Below are 14,410 nucleotides of genomic sequence, written 5' to 3'. Positions count from 1 at the left end.
TATATTATTGTTCGACGCTGTGTCGTCGACTGGGATTGGCTGCGGGGTAATAATATTATCGATTATTTGCTTGTGGTCAATGTTTGTAGAGTCGATTACGTTAATTTCGCGTGTTTGGTCTTGTTTATTTATTTGCGAATTGATCGTAAAATGTTTATCGTTAATATCTAATTCTAGTTCTGTTTGATCGCATTGATTATTCTTTATTTTGGTTTTTGGAGGTCGGCTTAGAAAGTCAGCAATAATATTCTTTTTTCCCGGTATATATTCAATTTTGCAGTTGTAACCCGCTATACTTAAGGCCCATAATTGTATTTTCTTGTTTTGCATCGGACTTTCCAATAAATACTTAAGCGGCTTGTGATCACTCTTTATAACAAATTCAGCATTGTGTAAATAATGGTGCAATTTACTTAGACTGTAAAATATGCTGTAACATTCTTTTTCAATGGTACTATATTTGCATTGTGTGGGGCTTAATCTGTGCGATATGAAAAATATCGGCTTTTCGCCCACATAATCCCCGGTCTCGTTACTGTCGCATTTTTGAGTCAAACAGGCTCCGACGCATTTATCAGATGCATCCGTATACAGAATATAACCTTTTTTTGGATCAGGGTATGAAAGATAAGGGATTTGCGTAAATGAGTCTTTTAATTGTAGGAAACTATCTTCGCATTATTTTGACCATTTAAATGGGACATTCTTTCTCGTGAGATTAATGAGAGGCTCGACTACTTCTGAATACGACGGACAGAATCTCCTATAAAATCCTGCAGCACCTAAGATAGATCGTACATCGCGCACGCACTTTGGCCTAGGGAATTGTCGGATCGCTTCCACTTTTAACGGATCCGGCCTTATACCATTTTGATCTATGATGAAGCCTAGGTATCTAGTCTCTCTTTGTAAGAATTGACATTTTGATAGTTTTAGCTTTAGGTTATGTTTACTGAGACTCTGTAGTACTGTATCTACGTGTGATAAATGAGATTGCAAGTCAGGTGAAAATATTAGAATATCGTCTAGATACGCCACAGCGAAGCTCTCACAACCTTTGAGTACTTTATTAGCCAATTCTTGAAATATAGCACCGGCGGAGGAGGCACCGAAGGGCATAACATTAAATTGAAATAGACCCCTGAATCTCGAAGCAAAAGCCGTTTTTTCTCTGTCCTCTTCTTTTATAGGTATTTGCCAATATCCCGATATCAAATCTAAACTGGTGAAATATTTACTTTTACCTAATAACGCCAATATATCATCTATTAATGGTAATGGATAGGCAATTGGCTTTGTAATTTTGTTTAATTGTCTAAAATCAACGCAAAACCTTTTCTCGTCTTTATTATCTTTGTTTGAGTCATGATTATTTTTCTTTTTATCTACTAAAACAATAGGGAAGCTCCACGGACTTCTTGATGGACTTATTATGTTTGCGTCTAGCATTTCGTCGATGGCTTTATCTACGAATACCTTATTGTTTAATGGTGTTCGATACGGCCTTAATTTAATGGGCGGATGATCCCCTGTATCTATGGTAAATTCTATCGCTGAAGTTTGTGTTAATTCTAAATTATTTCTTGCGAAGAGAGTTCTGTGTTTTAAGAGTATCGGTAGAATATTTTCTTTTTGATTTTCATCTACACGTAAATCTGATAAGATTTCATTTTTAGATAAACCTGATTTCGGCTGATTATTTTTAATAACTTCTTGTACTGAGCATATTTCATTATCATTTACCGAATTTATTCGCCCTATGGCACAGTGTCGTCTAAGCCTTATTGTTTTGTGCGTATTGTTTATAATTAAAATGGGAAATTGTCTATCACGCGTTGTCTTGACGACTGAATTAACAATTGTTAAACCGGGTTCATTATCAAAGAAAGAATTGCTTATTCCATTGAATTCATAATTCGTATTTGAACGTATGCAGTTTCTTTTAGCTTGAGCAAAGAGTCTATATGCAGTTTGTGGTTTTAACACAGTATGCCTAGTTAATCTCGCTATCGTTGAAAGATGTACATCTTCTTCTAGAGGTACATAACAGTTATCAATCCTCAAACATCCTAAATCAAAGTATAAACGGACACCATTATTTTGTAAAAAGTCTCTTCCTAAAATAACATTTCTATTAACGTTACTTACTACAAAAAATATGTGCTCTTTATATATGCTCCCTATTTTGAATCTCAATTTTACACTTCCGTGGACATGTAATGAATTTCCATTTACCGACTTTAGATTTACTTTTTTTATTATCAGTGCTGGTTTGTGTTTTAACATATCATAAGTACGTTTACTCACGATGCTGACTTCAGCGCCCGAGTCTACCAAGCTCCTAAATTGATAACCACCTGTTGAAATAACACAAGAATTTGGTCTACCACACAAAGCGATATTATATGTCTCGACTTTTTCATTCTTACCATAGACCCCTTTGTGGTAAGAATTTCCTAGTTTTTTCGATTAATGTACGTTTTTCTTTGAGTACATTCTCTACTTAAGTGTCCTAATTTACCACAATTCCAACAATCAATTTTATCTTTCCAATTTTTGTCATATTCTTTCTTGCGCCTTTTATCGTTTTGATTTATCGTATGACCGTTCCGCCCTACCGTATATGCACTTATCTCGCGTTGCCTACGGCGACAGATTTCAATAGAATGACCGTGTTTCTTGCAATATGTGCAAACAATAGATGACCTAATATAATCGATATCTGTCTGAATATTATCGGTCGTAATGTTATAAAGTCCATTTATTTGTGATCGTAACTCAAACCTAGCTCTGACACTTTGCTCATGTATAGCGCTTTTTAAAGCATTTGATAACGTTGCATGATTTTCGCGCATTAATTTAAGTCTCAAATAATCGTGCGATAATCCGTCGATAAAAATTTCTACTAACTGTTTTTCAATATAGTCTAAATTTCCGTTAATATTTTCGTATGCGTCAGTCGCAAGAGATAAAAGTCGCTCAGCGTATATTTGAACATTTTCGTCGGTCTTTTGTTTAGTCGTCTTTAATAATGAGAAAGCGTATTGTGGGTCTTGAATTTCTGCAAATCTTAATTTAAGCTGTTCCTTTAAATCTGTCCACGTCCCTGTCGGATCATCAGTCAAAAAACGTTGTATGTAATCACTAACAAGCCCTTTACTAGATTGGTAAGCAACAAATTTTAATTTATTCTCATCTAAATTGGTAAGCGTTCCATATTTTTCTACATTTTTAATCCAATTTTTAAATTCTTTTGAATTTCCATCAAATGATTGTACAACCTGTGAAATAGTCTGAGTGCTTATGGCCGTTTTAACATCTTTAATTTGTTCATTTAGATTTTGAAATAATTCAGGGATTATTTGATTTGCCATTTTGATACAAGCGTTAGGAAATAAAACAGTCACTCACCGGAAGTTGCAGAATATGTGCGGTCTGATGTCGTTGTTCCCGGCTCACGGTTGTTGTTACTGGTTACAGAAGTTGCCGAAACGGAGTTTCTTCGCGTTGTTTTTCATGGCTTCGTAATCGTAAGTGGTAGTATTTCTTTGTTCGAATCCTTGGTTCACGAGCACCATTTAACGTCCTGTGTCACGTAATCGTTCGTAGTTCATAGACGACACATAGTTACTAACAATGTTCATAACTCTTAAATTACCGGTGTGTAGCCTATCATTCGATATCCCGTCATGCGCATTATGCCAAGATGACGAGTTTTGCATTAACTACCATTTTCTCGTACCGCGCATGGGACAAGTCGGTCCATCTCTATTTATGTTAATTTCTCTGCGTAATACAGGATGAAATATTCAACAACACCATGTATCAGTTTCTAGTCCAATTTAATGTCTAACATACTTAATATTTTCGATTATACAAATACAGTCTGATAGCTACATGATCGTATCTTTCTCGATCCGTACACCTCCAAGTCTAAACGCTAACTGTCTTGTTTCCCTCTAACATCTGACCCGTGAAACTCAGTTATGAATCCCATTGGTCAGTGTTCTATACGTGCTTGTTCCTGATTGGCTGAATTTCAACCTACTGGAGAGGTCACTATTCAAGTATGCACACGTTAATGAGCGTTGTGGTACAAATAATAAATAATGCAAATACAGCCTAAGGCTTGTGTCAACAGCATTGTAACCCCTTTGTTGTTAATGCATACTCGCTACTGATATACTTGTCAATATTTCGTACATAAAGAAAACCGAAAATATTTCACCCAATTTCTCATCATTATTTGACACTTTGCCGTAATCGTTCTCCGAGATTTCTCGCAGTGGATGATGAATCCTGCCTGGCTACTTTTGAACATGACCATTCTTCTTTGCCATCGTCTGAAATAATAAAAATGTTGATCTTCAATCAGTTTAACAACTTCTTCTTCATCTCGTACAGGGACATGTTGATGGTCTTTGTGTAACACATACGTTTTGTCGCAATAAACTCGTACATTTAATTGCATTATTGTTTCACAACAATGAGTAATTTTACCCGTTCAGCAACAAGGGGACAGTTATCACTTGAATTTAATATAATAGATTTGCCATCGATACACAATATTAAATTGTACTCTTATTAGTAACTGATTTTGTAAAATAGTTTGAAAACAAAGATTTGTGTGAAAACAATGGTTTATGTATTCCAAAATTCATGGAAAAAACGTATAAGGCCAAAAATATTATAACTTATGTCAATGTAATGCTTTTGTTTGAATAAACTAACCACATATCGTTTTGTTGCAATGCATACATGACCAAAAAATATTTATTGGTAGATTTACTATCGCTTATGGCGACATTCATATATAACATACTTTATTTATGCTCTTTCTAATGAAGCCACTGCAGTATACATGCACGCTTGTAAAAAAACAGCTCCGTGTAAAATCTATTCGTACCAAGAGCTTTTCGTAAAAGTTATAGACTAAGACTGCTCCTCATGAACGTATAACTATTACCTTTTAAATGTTCAGTCTTTAAATGACATTCTGAAGAACTGAATAAATGGTATCAGTTATTTAGGCCTCATTAATTGGAAAATTGTGTAGGTTTCTGATGATTAAGTAAAATGTTTTAAGGTAACGCCGTGCATCGAATAATGAACTTTATATGAAAATATAATATATGCATAGAATACATTGTATTTGTGTAAAACAAAGCGTGTATTTGTAATGGTGCTTAATAAATTCAGGCAAGAATAATTGTAACTAATTCATACTTACATCCCATGCAGTTATGATACTTGTGGAAGCAATTTAATCGGCCACACGTTTTCCTGTAAAAAGGATAAAAAAGCTGAAAAGCATGCGTAATTTTGAAAGAAATGGGAGGGCATTCATAAGTCATGTTTGGTTTTGGTTGATTAGAGCTTCTAGTTTCGTCCTAGTTAACATGTATCTAGTCAAAACACTTCTATCACGTTTAATTTTAAACCAGAAAAGCATTCAATGAGTAACTTTTTTTCTCGGCAGAAATCGGGATCCCTTTGTGATCATCTCAATAGCGGGACCCATTTAGATCGTAAAACCTTTTAAGTTCTTACTACTTAAAAAACGATTCGTAAACATCTATTTTTTACAAAACACAGAAAGAAACATTTAAAGAATACTCGTATATGGATTTTAAATACAAATATGTATGTGTGTGTATGCAGGGGAGTATTTTAATAAGTGAAACTCAGCAAAGATCACAAATTATAGGCTCTCGCTAAGAAATTTTGCGGAGGGTAAAGTCGAGATATCGAGCAAATATTACTATGAAATAAACGCTAATCACTTACTTGCTAAAATGGCTGGGAAGTGAGCGGAATCAAATAATTAAATAAAAGCAATAAAAGGTATACAACTGCAAAAAATACATGTTTCGGCACGGACGTCGCCATCTTGACTTCCTTTAAATCATCACGTGGTATTATTTTTATTTTGGCGATGACATTGAATACATTGGATAAATGTCAAACAAATATATATATAAAGAAGTGAAACTCCAGCTGCTGGAGCAGTATTGAATTTTCATTAAAAACAATTACTAATAGTTGGTCCTTTATTTAAGGCAAGTGACCGATTGCCCAAACAGTACAAAACAGCACAACACAGCACAATACAAACCAACATAAACCCAAAATATGAATAAAGCTGGGGTCACCGCCTTGGAACGGTCAATGCAAAGCATTGGGTCTAAACTCTGGTTAGACAACTACGCTGTGAAAAGGCAAGGAAGTCAACCAACTTTAGCAAATTCACAGTCGATTTAACCAAATATTATCGCAAAATAGTTATTTAATATTTATTGCGGTGAATGAAGTAACATGATCGAAAACTCATCCTGTCATGCCAAACAACGTTAAAGGGGCCTTTTCACAGATTTTGGCATGCATTCCCATTATATGCTATATATTGATAAATGTAAACATTGGATATAAAAAGCTCCAGGAAAAAAATCAAGAATACAATGAAATAAAAGAAAAAAAGTAAACCTCAAAAGTGCTCGAACCACTGACCCCTGGAGTCCTGGGGTAAAAGGTCCCCCATCAAGACCACTCGGCGATCCTTGCTCTTTCAAAGAAGGATATATTTTATACTTTATATAAGCAATCCTCGCAGTTTCATAAAATATAACGACAACAACAGAACTCTCCAAATTATTCAATCGTTTTGCGTTGCAACGCTTTATAATTTTTAAATCGTCAAAAGATACATATAATGGATATTTAAGAGCATGGTAAACGTTCATTATTACTTTCTTTACAAATATCATAACTAAAACGAAAATTTGCAAATCTGAAACATTTTTTTAAATTTTGACAATTTACTAAAACGTGAAAAGGCCCTTTAAGGTCTATAACGTTGTTTGGGTTATCCTTGACTGCAAGGTCAAAATAAATACAGACTTCTTCTTCTTCGTCCATGTGATGTAAAAAACTCACTCTGGAGCATACTCGTATATTTTTTATTTACAAGGTGATCGTGAGAGTGCAGTTAAAAACCTTTAATGTTCATAATATGTACAGTCAGAAAGGCCCAATGTTTGAATTGGAGACAGGCCAGTCCTTCCCTGAATGACTCCTGGGTCTGTAGAACTGTGAGGTGCTTTGGTAGCTGTTTCCACAATCGGGCTCCAGAGATGAAGAAGGAGTGACGGTAGGTGTCTGTTATGTAATATGGTATCCTGTAACGGACCACTGCACCATCCATGTCTTCTAGTCCACATCCTCGTGTAGATGTGATGGATCGCCTAAGGGGATTGGTGGCTGGAATGTCGAAAAAACCATAGGTGATCCGATACATCATCAGGACTTTTTAGTGCTGGTGGCGGAGTTCTAGGGAAGGTAGCCCAAGGTCTGCGATCATCTGGCTAGTGCTGCTTGTGGTCCTGTAATTGCCTGTAATGAATCACGCTGCTCTTCGCTGCACAGCCTCTAACTGTTGAATACATGTCAGTGTTTGAGGGTCCCAAGCTGCAGATGCGTAGTCGAGAACAGGTGTTACTAGTGGCTTATAGCGCTGCAGCTTTATGTCTTTCGGGCAGCTGGAGAGGTTATCGCGGGGGAAAGCGAGAGAGTTATTGGCAGACTTAATGTGGCTGTCCACATGTGGTTTCCAGGAAAGATCGCTGGCAAGTGTCACACCTAAATACTTTCCTGTCTTGGCTGAGGCTAGCTCGTGCCCGTTGACGCTGTAGACTGCTTCGGGGTTTGCTTTCTTGTTATCCACAGTACCTCACATTTGGCTCGGTCGAAGGACATCTTCCAAGTTGTTTCCCACTCTTGGAGGGCATTGATGTCATCATGTAGTATCTGCACATGTGCATGCTCTGCTGACTTGATCTTTCTGTACAGAAGACTGCCATCCGCAAAGAGCCTTGTTGTGGATTTAACTTTGGTGGGCATGCCATTGATGTACACCAGGAAGAGCAAGGGTCCTAACATCGAGCCTTGAGGGACACCCGATGTCACTTGTGCTGGGTTTGACTTACACCCTCAACCTATACCTGTTGACTTTGGTTTGATAGGAGGCTTCTTATACAGGTGAGTGTGTTTCCACTGATACTGTAGTTCTTGAGTTTCACAGCAAGGTGTTCGTGCGGGACCTTGTCGAATGCCTTACTGAAGTCGAGTAAGACGGCGTCTATCTGCTCACCGTTGGAAAGAGCTAGCGAAAGGTCCTGTAAGGTCAGAAGTAGCTGCGTCTCACATGACTGGCGCTTCATGAACCCATGTTGTGAGTCCGACAATGTGTTCAGGTCTTCCATTTGCTGCATTATCTGGCTGTGCATGATATGCTCCATGATTTTACAGCAGACAGTAGACAGAGGTGAGGGAGATAGGCCTATAGTTGACAGGGGCCTCTGTCGCCCTTCATGAATACCAATGCTTGCTTCCAGTCATCAGGCACACAGGCTTGTGACAGAGAGGCCTGAAAGATGAGGGTCAACATAGGTGATAGTTCACTTGCAAATTCATGTAGGAACCTTGTAGGGATGGCCACCAGGCCTTGTTGCCTTTTTAGGGTTCAGGTTTCGCGAGAGTGTGTGTACACCCTCATTTCCTATGTTGAAGGTTGCCATTGACGGTTATGGTGTACCGCTCATCTTTGGAGATTGACCGACTCATTAAAATTAGTATTTTGTAACCTGTTTTGACCGGATTCTGTTAAATAGCGGGCAACACATTTAACTTCTATTTTCGAATTAATCAAGTATTTACCGTATGATCTATTGGCAAAGTCGAACAGCAATCTTCTATATGCGTGTACCAGGTTTGGCATTACTGACATGCCTATAACCTTGAAACTGTTGAACACTTCAAATAGCACAGTTTTTCGGATATTATAATATTTCGTATCAACATAAATTAGAATTCGATTAATCCAGTTTAATCTTGGTTGATAATTGTCAATAAGAGTGTAACGGTTAGTTTGCATATGCATATTGTTGTAATAGTTCTTCTTGAATGCTCTGAGCTTTTATGAATGCTCTGAGCTTTTATGAGAACATACGTATGGCTCAAGCCGGACACGAGCAAACCACACCATCAAGTTCCTGCCATTATCGACATCCACTTCATACTATCGCCACAGCTTTTTTCCAAGTATCATTGCCACCTGGAACAACCTACCAGCCTCCATTGCTGAATCCCCTGACTTGGTATCCTTCAAGCGGGGGCTAGCAAGAACCAGATTCTGAATAAGTTGTCAGCTCCAGCTACAAAGTAACTCCTAATGACCCCTCGTGGCTGTGCCGGTTGAGGCTCAATCCTCTCAGCGGCCACCGTAGCCGGAGAGGCATGAGGGAGAAGGGCGAAACGTAGCTGGTGTTCTGCTTTACTTCCTTCTGTCTTTTAACTATCAAGCTCTTCTTAAATGTTTAAGATAGTATTTTGTGAGAGAATATATCAATTCAATGTGAAAAATGTCAATCTTTCCGATCAAGTGGTTGATTTGGGTCAATAACTGCATTTAATAGCTGTTTTGGACCGGTCTTTGTTAACTGTAAACTTTTCCGGAATTTCTGGTTGACTTTCCTAATGGGATTGGTCCATAACTATAAAGTCGCGCCAGTAAAAATCATAAAAAGCGACATTTAAAGTTATGGTAGCCAGAACTAAGCTGGGAGTTGTATTATTGCAACTAATTGTTGTTATCATAGTATTAACTTTTTGGAGCTCAGGCCCGCATTACTAAGCGATGTAGTCACCTTATCAAACGGGTTTCATTGCCAGACTAAAAAAAAATATATATATACTCCCCAGATTTTCATTTTACTTGCCCTTGGCTTTGGGCAAGCAGTTTGAAGGGCTCTTATTATCTTTTTTAGCTCGGCGTTTACGGAGAAAACCCGAGGTATTGTCATAGCCAGCTCGTCTTGTCGTGTCATTTGCCGTCAGCGTCGTGCTCAAACCTTAACATTGGCTCTAAAATCAAAGTGCTACCACCTACAACTTTGAAACTTCATATGTAGATGCACCTTGATGAGTTCTACACGCCACACCCATTTTGGGGTCACAAGGTCAAAGGTCACTGTGACCCCTAAAAAAAAAAAAAATTCTGACAAGCTTTCATTTATTCAAAACTGCACACGTAGCCCAGCGTGGCACCCGTTATGCGATCGTGGCACCCGTTATGCGGTGCTCTTGTTTCAACTCACAATACATGATTAAAAAAAAGTACATCCTTTGGTAGATCTAGACTCTAAAAATCAAGCCATGAACTTCTAGTGATACTGTTGAAACAGATACACACATATTAAACTGTTAGTACTAGGTTTATTTTCGCCACAAGAAAAGCTGGTTATTTTTTTAGTAGACAACATTTCGAACGTAACACTAGAAATGGCGAAGCAGAGGCCGACGCGTATCCCCACGCCGCATGTTCGACCCAGGGGAGCCCCATGGTTGGTAATGGGGCTATGCATAGTTGTGATTGACCGTATTGTCATAAGAGAAGTTCAGTATCAATTAGAAGTGAATCGGTGTAGAAATGAAAAAATTATAGTAAAAGACAATTTTGGGTGGGTGGGGCCTTTTATGGGCAGGGCGCCTCAGGGTTGGTAATGGGGCTATACAAAGTTGAGATTGACCGTATTGTCATAAGAGATGTTCAGTACCAATTCCAAGTAAATCGGTGTACTAATGAAGAAATTATAGTAAAAGGCAATTTTGGGTGGGCGTGGCCTATGTGGGCGGGGTGCCCCAGGGTTGGTAATGGCGCCATGCATAGTTGAGATTGACTGTATTGTCATAAAAGAGGTTCAGTATCAATTTGAAGTGAATCGATGTAGAAATTAAGAAATTATAGTAAAAGGCAATTTTGGGTGGGCGTGGCCTATGTGGGCGGGGCGCCCCAGGGTTGGTAATGGGGCCATGCATAGCTGAGATTGACCATATTGTCATAAGAGAGGTTCAGTATCAATTTGAAGTGAATCTGTGTAGAAATGAAGAAATTATAGTAAAAGCCAATTTTGGGTGGGCGTGGCCTATGTGGGCGTGGCCTATGTGGACGTGGCCTATGTGGGCGGGGTGCCCTAGGGTTGGTAATGGGGCCATGCATAGCTGAGATTGATCGTTTTGTCATAAGAGAGGTTCAGTATCAATTTGAAGTGACTCGTGGAGAAATGAAGAAATTATAGTAAAAGGCAATTTTGGGTGGGCATGGCCTATGTGGCCGGGTTGCCCCAGGGTTAGTAATGGGGCCATGCATATTTGAGATTGACCATATTGTCATAAGAGAGGCTCAGTATCAATTTGAAGTACCGTAAAAACCCAGTCATAAGTCTACCCGCTCATAAGTCGGGGGGTAAAAACTGATACAAAAATTGGAGATTTTGTATATGTCCAAGTCATAAGTCGAGTCAGAAATTGTCCGTCCACGAATTTCATAAACAGACGCCATTTTAAATGTACGGGAAGTTTTTATTCTATACATAGACCATGACGTCAGTATAGCCCTGTGCGACTTAGACATAGCGGAAACGTGTATTATGTACTTTGTTCAATATAATCAATACGATATTTATTTAGGAAATCGAAAATAATATATAAAAATATAGACAAGCAAATCATTATGAACCACATAAAAACAAATTCAACAACATAGGAAACCAGAACGTATATACATGTACATCGTAATTTACACAACAACAACATACAAAACACCAAACTCGCGTTCAGCAGCACTATTATTATTTGATTGCTCTGCAAATTCTATCACACGTATTTTAAACGCATTGTCATACGCATGGCGTTTGCGTTTTCCAGGCATTTTCACAAATCAAATGCGTTAGTCAAATTAATAAATTATTATTATAAAGTTTGCACTAAATTGTCCATGCTAGTAATAATCCACAAACTTATAATCCGATGACACACTGTGATCACTGTAATCAAATCTTTGTACTTTTAATCTGACTATCAAAACAATTGATTACTTCCTCGGTAAAACATGTTTTTATAACAATGATTGACATAACCAATAGACCGCTAACTCCACCTTTGTTCTACATGACAGTTTCAAAGGCGGAGCTATGCATGTGCTCAAACATAATTAAACGATTACCAGTTAATAACAAACTCGCGATTGGTTAAACATGTCGCTTCACAAATTTAAGGAATCTTATTTTATCGGCGAGAAGGTAGATGCTTTATGGCTTCTTGAAAGGAAGCGGCTTTCCTTTGATGACGTCAAACTGTCAATTCACACAGGTTGCCAATTCTCGCTTGACTTTAAAAATGACTTGAACTTTTATTTACACGTTCAGTTGTAAAAAACCTGCTAACATGAAAACTTTGGATTAAATTATGAAAATAAAAACAAGGGAAATTTTGCGGCAAACTGTGGTTATATTAATTGGTTAGTATCAGTTAAAAGAAGACTTTTTGTGTGTCCTATTTCAACAAGTTTTCTATACAACAACAACAACAACTTTAACCATTACAGCGGGGATCGATCTTGGTAGAATGTCATCATTTTTTTTCATGGATGACCTCATTAGTCGAGACTGTAAATTTAATCAAATTTTTTCGGTAAAAAATCTCGACTTATGACTGGATTTTTACGGTAAATCGGCGCAGAAATGAAGAAGTTAATGTAAAATAACATAAACAAATTAGTGAAAATCTCTGACCCGGCCCCGCCCCAACCCCCATAACTTTTTACCAAGGAGTCGGATCAAAATTCTGTCACTGTCACTGTCACACATATGCTCATAGCTACCATGTATGTAAGTTTCAAGGTTCTAGTGCTAATTGTGTAGGAGGAACAGGTGGCCAGGACGGAAGGACGGACAGACGCACATCATCACAATATCCCCACTTTTTCTCCAAAAAACGTGGGGATAATGACTAGTGTTAGTAAAATAGTTGGCAGGGTTATGAACTCTGGTCACGTCCAGTGTACAAAGTTTACTCGTGAATAAAGTTTTCTATTTCATGTTAGCTATTGCACTTCTCAAATTTTAATTCTAACTGAGTCGGTCGTTAATTTCTTTGGGTTTATGTTTTTCTCCAAAATATATCAAGTACTATAAAGGCAGTATTTACATATCCAGAAACAATCATGCCTTGGAGACGTACCGAGAAACAGGCATCGACCGAGAAATAAACCCTCACAGATAAACCGGCCAGATTGACATTCCCTTGCAAACAATGTTGTTGACAAATTTTTAACTGTCGCATCATAAACTTAGAATATTATGATTGATGGGAAAGACCATAGATAGACCACTGTATTCTCCCAATCTTCAGACGATTATTTTTTGTAAATCTGCACTTTTTTAGCTCGACTATTATATGTGAAATATATATATAGTGGAGCTATCCTACTCACGTCGGCGTTAGCGTCTGCGTCTGCGTTAGCGTGCAAATGTAAAAGTTTTCGTACTACCCCAATTATTTTCATTGTCCCTTGACATATTGCTTTCATATTTTGCATACTTGTTTGCTAACATGACCCAACCTATAAACAAGAGCAGACAACTCTATCAAGCATTTTGTCTTAATTATGGCCCCTTTTCCACTTAGAATATGCAGCAAATGTTAAAGTTTTTCGTACTACCCCATTTATTTTCATTGTCCCTTGACATATTGCTTTCATATTTTGCTTGCTTGTTTACCAACATCACCCCAACCTATAAACAAGAGCAGACAACTCTATCAAGCATTTTGTCATAAATATTTCCCCTTTTATACTTAGAATATGCATATTATTGATAAATCTATGTTAAAGTTTGTGTACTACCCCAAATATTTCCTATATCCTTTGACATATTGCTTTTATATTTTGCATACTTGTTTACCAACATGACCCCAACCTATAAACAAGAGCAGACCACTGTATCAAGCATTTTGACATAATTATGGCCCCTTTTACACTTAGATAATTGAACATTTTGCTTAAATTGCCATAACTTCTTTATTTATGATCACATTTTATTATTACTTTGACAAAACAACACTTACCTGAATACCACAATGGTTTCCACCCAAACAATACCCCACACCCCTACCCAGAATCCCTTCCCCCCCCCAACCTTCCCCCAATTTTTTTTTTATAAACATCATCTAATAAATTACCCCACCCCACATAATACTCCCCCTCTCACCCCCCTACCCCCCCCACCCCCCCCCCAATTTATTTTTTTTTCCTTTTTTATTTTTGAAAGATCACCTGATAAATTATTAAATATGAACAATTTACCCATGATGGCTTACGTTATACTGTCAAGCACTCGAATAGTCGAGCGCGCTGTCCTCTGACAGCTCATGTTTTGGTTTTTCCCCAACTCCCAAAAAATGGCGAGTACCTCAATTGTGCTCTCACATTTAAGACGCATTTTTAAAAATAAACTTGCAAATGGCCTGTTTGCGAGTGTTTAATTCGAGCTTTGGGTTTGGCATGTTGTTGGTTTTT

General features: G+C 37.7%; 1 protein-coding gene across 5 annotated transcripts in view; it reads left to right on the top strand.

Annotated features, from left to right (window-relative positions):
- The first annotated feature begins 8,636 nt into the window (after window positions 1-8,636).
- Window positions 8,637-14,410, top strand: part of LOC127874202 (uncharacterized) — a 35,064-nt gene continuing 29,290 nt past the window's right edge. For 2 of the 5 annotated variants that reach the window (XM_052418422.1, XM_052418421.1), the window contains exons 1-2: window positions 8,854-8,917; window positions 12,756-12,848. The gene's annotated coding sequence lies outside the window, so the exon portion shown is untranslated. Of the gene's footprint in view, window positions 8,714-8,813; window positions 8,918-12,755; window positions 12,849-14,410 lie in introns of those variants that run through there. The other 3 variants (XM_052418425.1, XM_052418424.1, XM_052418423.1) reach the window with 3 other exon arrangements.

The sequence above is a fragment of the Dreissena polymorpha genome, chromosome 3 (assembly GCF_020536995.1).
Source record: "Dreissena polymorpha isolate Duluth1 chromosome 3, UMN_Dpol_1.0, whole genome shotgun sequence".
NCBI classification, from domain to species: Eukaryota; Metazoa; Mollusca; class Bivalvia; order Myida; family Dreissenidae; genus Dreissena; species Dreissena polymorpha.
The sequence above is the reverse complement of the archived record's forward strand: the minus strand, read 5'-3'. Positions and strand labels throughout refer to the sequence as shown.